Below are 8,596 nucleotides of genomic sequence, written 5' to 3' on the forward strand. Positions count from 1 at the left end.
TCTTCAAGAATGCCTGCTTTTTTTTTGCCTTGCAGATTAGCTGCTTTTTTTCCTTCCTCTCCCCCCCCCCTCCCCCCAACCATGTTCTTGTAGAAAATATTTTCTACAACAGGTTTCTTAACATATTTGAAAAGTTGAAGTGATCCTTTACAGATCTCCGATTGCATTTCACCTTTGAGAATAGAAGAGCTCAGTGCTTCAAATTTCAGTCATTTTCCTGCCAGATATCCTGTGGCAGCATCCACAGATTTTAATGTATAATGTCTGTTGTTCAAATTAAGAAAGATGAATTACATGCACATATCCTTGGGAAAATAAGAACTTTGCATACATTCTTCAGGGAATTTCTAGTTTGGAAATTATTTGCATATATCTTTTTTCAAATGCCAAGAGTCTGGACTGTTTCACACATCTGTTGGTACAAGATCCAAATCTTGGTTGCAAGCATAAACCAATCTGGAGGAAGCCTATGAAATACAAAGGCTAGCAAAAAGGAACATCTGGATTCCAAGATGAGAAAAGGAGTTTTTACACTGGAATTTCCTTCTCAGTTTTATATTTTGTATTATTTCATTCATACAGCATTTTTTTATAGTCCTCAATTCAAATATGAATTAAGGTCAAGGCCAAATCCCTGCTCATCTTTTTGACATTAGAACTTGCACTTAATTCATTTGCTATGAGCATGAAAGTCCTTGATACAAATACTAGTTATACACCAATACTGCTCACTTACAAAGTACTAGTTTTCTTTCCCAATTTTGCTTCAGAATAAATCAAATTATAAAGTCCTTTTCAGGCAAAAACATATGGTCAAGTCATTGATTCCTTGGCAGAAATGATTTAGTTCTCGAACTACATAGAGATAATGTCAGTTTTAACAGAAGTATAACCCTGCATACATTTTCAGAAGCTAACAGTGTTGGTGTTTTATTATTTGTGATCACTGAGACTTTGAAAAAAAGTAAAACAGTTTCAGATACGGATATAAATAGCAAAGCATTTTAAGAATGAAAATCCATCTCATGTGATTTTCCTCCTTTTTGCTACAGTCAGAAAATTAAGTAAGGAATTACTGTTGGCCAGTACTTTTTTTCCATCCTAAATTCCTAATCAAACTGCCCACAGATGGGCCTATAAAACACTTGGTTTTCCAGTTCTCAGCTAATTGACACAGAATTCCAGTTCTTATAAATTCATGAGATTAATGCTCAGAATAGCATTCTCAGCTATTTTAGATGAAGCATTTGCTTTCCACAAACACTAATATAAAATATATTGCTTCTACAGATATTTCTGCAAGCATTGCTGGCTATAATATAAACAAATGTGAAATAACGGTTTGCAAACAGTGCAAAACTAAAATTGACATTTTGGTCCAAGCAGTTATTCACAAACAGTTTGGAGAAATATTTGCTCAGCTGTGCCCCTGTAATCCACATAGCTTGGAATATGGCACTAGGCTACACCATTTCCAACTTTGATTTTTGGTCCTCATGACTGCACGGACTCTTGGTGCTGCATTTGCCAGTGCTGTGGCGGTTTCTGTAGTCCCTCAAGAGCTTCTCCATTACATACATTAGCACATAAAAACGCTCCTGAAATCAAGTTCAACATGTTCTTTATTCTAACATACATAATACCTTTTATTAAGGGGCTTAGTAATGAGTTGGTGTCCTACTCCTGACAAACCAAATATGCAGAGCTAAACCTCTTCAGCTGTAAAGCCACTTCTGAGATCCAGTGATTCTGAGTAACTGAGCAACATGGAAGAATTCAGTCTATCTTCACATGGAGACTTAAGTTTCATGAAATCCAACAAGGATTAAGATTTCTCCAGTAATACTACTAGTGACACCTCATTATTCATGTATTCTCCAGGCTTGTTACAGAGAGGATGGTGAAGCCTAATTCCTGTGAAAACTCCCATACACCACTCATTAGAATCCTTGGAGACTGCTTACACCTCTTTTGTTTCTACTGTGTTCAGTTTCAGTGAAACTAAGCCAGGTGGAAATTAAGGCTCCATTTGACCTACTAGCTTCCTACTAGCTTTTTCAGTTGGAAAGTTTAAGGACAGTGATAACCTTTAACATTTAAATTGTTGCCTTCTTAGTGTGATTATTTCACTAGAGAGAAGAAACGATCTATGGCCAACTTTAAGCCAAAAGGAAGAAACATTCATATGATGAATGCTTCCACTCAACAATTCCAGACAAGTTTATGCAAGTATTTGTTTTGGTAATACCTGTAATTTAAAAGATGGATTTGCATAGAAAAATAGGCTTGAAAAAGAACCTGGCTTGCTACTTGACTCCAGAGAATAAACCCAATTAATATTACTGCTTTGTATATTGGATGAGCTGCACAAATTAAAAAGAGCATGTCTAAAAAGAGGATTGTAACTGCTTGCCTCTGCTTTCAGAAGATGATTATTCAGATATTCAGAAAGGAGATGATTTGTGCAGATCATGAAAGATGCACATCAGCATAATCACTACGGTGCCATCGTTAAACATAAGAAGATCATACAATTTCTCAGCCACTAGCAACAGTTCATCACACAGATGCCAGCAATAAGTAGCTTTTCATCAAGCAATCCTGTGAAGCTGCAATAGCCAATTTTGAGATCTCAGTGGATATAAACCATGTGCGATAATCTGATGGCAACAGATTGCTTACAAAGCTAATAGCTGTATTATGCTGCAGCAGATGTTCAGGAAAAGCACCAGAATCTAAAAAGCAGCAATCCTTCCTGCCAAATGATCAATTAGGTTTCAGACCGGCGATTTCATTTCGCTGTTAATATATAAAACAACCATCACTCATATTTTTGCTTTTATCCAAAAATTATTTCCTGTAAAGTAGACAAATGCCTTGAAAAGACAAATTTTGAGATGCAGAGGGGCATGAACTCAAGTCTTATATCCCAGATGACTGCTCTAATCATTACGTACTGTTGGTACAAGAAGTACCTCTCAGTTATTACAGATACTTGAGTCCTATTCACTTCTCTATTGGAAAGAAACTGGCTTTGAACAATGCACCACAAGATGTGTCTGGACTTCCACGTTTGAAGAGCTACCATTTGGACACAGACCTCTGCCAAGCATTTCCACCTGGATAGCAGCTCTTCTAGACCTTGCAAGTTCTCTTCCTCTTGCACTAAATATGGAATCTTGAATTCTGAACAGTGGAAACAAACAGGCATCTCATACCTACAGTTTTCAGAGTCTGACTTGTAGTTTCCTCATTACACCTTGTCCTTCATAGTAAAGTGCAAATACACTGAACAACAAGAGGAAAGGCCATGAAATATGAAATAAGTTTTCAAGGAAAACAGTTTACTTCTCATCTTCAAGATTTTGTTTTCCAAACTCATTTGAAGACAAAATCAAGAAGTACAGTCTGAAGGCAGCACCAAGCTATTTAGTGACCACTTTGTTAAAGTGGGAGACTACTTATCTTACTGACAGTTCATCGTAGCCCAAAGGAGACAGGACAGGGGAAATCAGCTTCTATCTTTTCTGAGTCAATGAGATGGAAAAATTTTGAACTCTGCAATCACAATTCGATGATGCTACTGTGTTAGAAGCTCAACAGTAAATTTATATTTCTAGGAGCCAGATATTTAATCTAACATGATTGGGATCCTTACTGTTCCATAAATTTGATTTCCAAAGGAATAGCTTGCTCAAGGTAGGTTTGACAAGCAGAGACTGTTATAAACACGCCCCGGAACTGCTCACATTTTATTTACTGGAGAGCATCTGGTGATTTGCTGAGAGATCTGCCATGCACACAAGACACGACCATAGTGCAATCTATGGAATAAGGTTAGCATCTAAGCAGAACGCACTTTGGTATAGTCTAAACAATAACAGTAGTATCCAACATGGAAAAGAAAAGAAACAACTGAAAAATTTAAGTAAAATCCACAGGATAATATCAAGAGATGGTGAAAAAACAGGGAAACAGGAAGCATTTACTCGTGTGTCTACAGAGTTGCATTCATTCGTGTATCTATGGTTAGACAACTATAAGAGCAATCTCTATAAGGAAGAAGTTAGACGCGGACATAAATGGCAGTTCATATTCAGGTATACACAGTGATTCAGTAAGTATTTCTCAAAACCACAATGTTTTGTTGATCTGTCCACAGTGGTCAGTTGACTGGAAAGATATTGTTTTGACCCTTGAACAACAGGCTAGGAGATAAGAGCATTACTGTTGTCTCTACAATAACCTTGTGGCAGCTACTTAAGAAGAACATTAAGGCAGCACTGTAAGAAAACTTTTGAGAGCAGAACTGTTACCTACAAAAGTTAATAAGCTGCTTCCTACTGATGTTTCCAAATACAATAAAATAAGGTTTAGGAGATCAGGGGACATGCAAACAACATATTTAAGAAAACACCGAGACAGGACTGTGAAATCAGTGTTAGTCATTACTGCTTTTAGAAAATGCTTTTCATTCATGTCCACACTTAAAGAGACCATGCTTTCTTCCTATATCCAATGCTAGATAGATACCCACACAGAAAGCATTGATCTAGGCTCATATTGTTCTAATTTAAGCAGACACATTCTTATCTCTTGATGAAGTTGTTTGTCCATCTAGCTACAGAATATGACTGCTTTTCAGCACCACAGGTTAGCTTTCCACCCATATACTACCAGGATCTGCTCCTGATACTGTTACGAAGCTGGAAAAGTGGCTATGCAGTTAGGTTATCAATAATTTGCCTGGAACTTGGAGTGGAAATTCAATTCCTTAGAATTCCACCAAATTACATGGTGGTTTTTTTTTGTTGCTGTTGTTTGTTTGTTTCCTTTTTTGTTGTTGGTTTGGTATTTGTTTTTTTATTGGTTTTTATTGAATTTGGATTTTAATTTTTATCTTACAAAAATCTTTCTAGACATCAACATTAGACATAAAGCTGCTACAGATGGTAACAATCATAGAAATATATCATGCAATTATCTGCATATTAAACCTACGCAAGAACAGCTGAAGCTCCTAATTCACAGGTATCACAATGTGTCAACAGTTTTGCCATTGCCGAACATCTTATAACCATTTAGTTCTTGCAGCCGTTTTTAAGGCATCTTAGAAACACAAACACATTCAGCTCCACATCAGTAAAACTTTACAATTAAGGAAGCTATCCTACACACTATTTTAAGCCTGACAATAACTCCTTAGCTATTTTACTTCTGTTCAATTACAATGGAAGTTCAAATAGCAGATGCGTAGGTATAAAAGCAGTGGAGTTTAAGGATCTTTTTTCCCTTTCTAAAATTCAATGCTTGTAATAGAAAGATGGAAAAAGAGACAAAAGCATGTTTTGCAAAAGATGTTTCAAGTCATTAAGATACAGTGAAAGATACTGAAAGTGTCTATCCAGTCAATTACATCCATTTTCCATCATATAGAAACACAGGGAGAAAGAAATGTACAGAAAGAGTGAGATGTTAGAAAACCTTTACAAGCCCAAGAGGTTCTGGAATGACCTTAGGCCTGTTAGTCACTTAAATCAACTGTTAACTAAGGAGTTCAACAGAAATATTCATCTTATCATCTCACCCCAAGAGCAGACAACTGACATGGAAATAAAGCCACAGTATTGGCAAAGCTGCTATACGTGGGTAAGCACTGAAGCCTATAAACTGGAATACAGCAGTAAGAAAGAATATTAGCTTCCTTCTAAAGTGGGCATGTAACTAACCCAGCCCACAGCAGAGCAAGCTTCACTCCCCAGTGCTGCTGTTACTGCAAAGGCAGGCAGTAAGGGTCACAAAACACGGGCATCCCAGCAGGTTTATCCAGTGGCAAAGGCAAACATCAAGATTTTCAAATACTGCTTCAAAATAGCAATGGTTCAGTCTTATATTTATCTTAAAACGATAGAGATGAATTTACCTTAAAGTGATGAAAGATCTCATGATGACTATTAACCACTGTGCATGCATTAGTCCCAGTACAAAAGTCCTCCTTGTTTTATGGGGTCGGGAAAGAGAGCAAATCTAGAGGTAGATCTCTAGGAATGCCTGGATCAAAGGTAATTCTGAGTACGTGTGGTTGAACTGTACAGAGAGCTCATGTTCTTTCTTAAAGTGCACTATAAGCAGTGAAATAAGGACCTTTCTTCAGCATTTAACCACAAGTAATTCTCACCTTCCCAATAAAATAAGTTTGCCTTAAATCAGAGCTTAAAGTAAGTATAGGCAATTTGCTAGCAACCAAATACACACACGTATCCAAACCATTTCCTGCCTTCTTTCCAGAACACACATTAAAGGACCATAGACAAGAATTTTTGAGCCTGAGGTGAAACAGACACTACAGGATAATGGATCTTGTTTCATTTTCAGTTCCTAGAACTGATTGATTTTTCTGCCACCTACTGTCTTCATTATAACTTTGGTCCTCAGACCTGAAAAACATTATGCCTTCCATGTTCTGCAAAGAGGTCTATCATAGCTTCCCTTAAGCTTCTGCTTTCCAGCCTAAAAGTTAATTAAACCTGATAGTAAAGAATACATTGATTTAACTTTACAGCCTGTTCTTAACCCTGCTGCCATTATGCTTCCACCATCAATTATGAAGATTCTGAAGTGGACAAAGGCATTGAGGGCTGCGTGGTGAGATGTGTCACTGAGTAGTTCAGGAGAGAAAGGAGAGCCCTCCAGATGAACATCAAGTACTAATGAAGGCCACAGCACACCTTGACCAGCATCAGCTGCTACAGGACACTACTACTGCTCCCTGGCTGCACTGCCCCATGTTACAGATTACTGCCTTCCCTTTCCTGGCATGTCAGATTTGGCAGCTGTACAACCTCCATTGGGGTTTCCCAATCATCTCTACTCAAAATAGTTTGAGCATTTCAAAGAAGGTGATGATTAAGAAGGCAGTTAAATAGTTCTAAACTATGAAAGACTTTAGAATTGGTTCAGAAGCAGGATGTAAAACATTCCATCATCTGTGAAAATGCAGTCTGCATTTTCCAACTACAAAGGTCATGTGTTAGAAAAAGCTGTTCTGATTTATGATGTAAATACTACATTTTACTTCTGGTTTCAGTGAGCCTAGGCCTGTTCCTAATGGCAGACCAGTAAGGCTAAGAACTGACTGTATTATAACTTTGATTTTCCAATTTTGTAAAAGAACAGTTTTTCAACTGCTTTTTTTTTTTTTTTCCTCATTAAAAACACCAGAAAAGAATAACTTGGGTGCTGGCAGGGTGTCAGCACACCTCCCTAGAAAGGCCAACAACCCATACCAGTTTTGCTCTGCTTTGAAACATTTACATGGAATCCAGGAATTTCTGACCCTATCTTTAAGTTGTCATTCTGTTCTTTTGCTTTTTATTAAGCATGTGACAGAGCAAATAACTGAATGTATCTACTGAACTGACCTCAAATCCCTTCAAGTATTTTGTTCTTTGTTTTTAGATCTATTTATTTAAAAATTAAACCTGAAATATTAGTGTCCCTCCCAGGCATGTAGAATATTCTGTTATCTGAGAACAAAAAGCTGCTTCCTACTCATCTGATTTGTTGTTTTGGTCCAAGCAGTATGCCAGTGCACTAGTTCACATTTACCATTAATTTCTTGATGCTTTCTGAAGCTCAAATGACATTACCCTTTAAGTACACAAGGCTATCATCATTCAGAAAGAGGCAGCACAAAAAGTCACTGCATATAAAGCTAAGGTACAATTAAGCAGTTAAGAAAAAAAAAAAAAAAAAAAAAAAAAAAAAGAATTGTGATCAACTTGGTCCCATTCACCCCTTCCGTGCAGAGCCCTGCTGGAGATGTATTGACTCTGACATTCCTCACAACACAAATTAGGATAGCAGGCAAGTTCAGGTCAGAAAGAATTCAGTTCAGGCTCTATTCTTTTGTTTCAGACAGGAGTCCCATGCATCACAAAAATTCATTTGTGTCATACTATCTCTTACTGAAGTTTTGTTTTAAGTGATATCCTTTGAAACATCTCAGGCATCACGTACACCCTGCCCCTCCAAATTGTGATGTATTTGTTCCATAAGTTAAAGCAGTGTGTATAATTGTCACCTCCATTTGAGTTCCAGTCTATTACAGCTGAGATGTCTTCGCTTTTCATTAGCTACCATTAGCTTTTATTGGCTCCCCTCAGTCACAAATACAAACTCAATTCCAGGAATATTTTCGACACAGATACATGTAGTGTAGGTGCACCAAAATAGATCTATTTAAAATTTGTAAAACTGGAATTTAACAACTGGGGATCTAACAAAAATGAAATATTATTTAAAAAAAAAAAAAAAAAGGTTATTTTTAAGAAAAAGTTAAAGCTTTTGTCAAGAGGACTAAGCTAGCTCTCCTTAAATTGCTACTCCTTTTTTTAATATACAAAGTACAGTTTACTGCTTTGTTTTACATATAATTTTGCTACAATTAAAAAAAAAAAAACCACCACACTGTGTGTTACATGTATTTAACAGCTAACTCGTGCTCACATCCTTATTAAGATTGACAGATGTTATACAGAGTATATGCAGGTTATAGTGAATATTTTACTGACCTGACTTCTAAGCTTATGCTACA

The 8,596-nt window shown here is 36.8% G+C and overlaps 1 protein-coding gene across 2 annotated transcripts in view; it reads left to right on the forward strand.

The window, feature by feature from the left end:
- Window positions 1–7,106, forward strand: part of SLC6A2 (solute carrier family 6 member 2) — a 74,722-nt gene extending 67,616 nt beyond the window's left edge. Inside the window, exon 15 of one of the 2 annotated variants that reach the window (XR_006180188.1) lies at window positions 6,563–7,106. The gene's annotated coding sequence lies outside the window, so the exon portion shown is untranslated. Of the gene's footprint in view, window positions 1–1,881; window positions 1,967–6,562 lie in introns of those variants that run through there. The other variant, XR_006180189.1, reaches the window with a different exon arrangement.
- Window positions 7,107–8,596: the final 1,490 nt, after the last annotated feature.

The sequence above is a fragment of the Lagopus leucura genome, unplaced genomic scaffold (assembly GCF_019238085.1).
Source record: "Lagopus leucura isolate 7727_CA_CO unplaced genomic scaffold, USGS_WTPT01 Super-Scaffold_100017, whole genome shotgun sequence".
NCBI classification, from domain to species: Eukaryota; Metazoa; Chordata; class Aves; order Galliformes; family Phasianidae; genus Lagopus; species Lagopus leucura.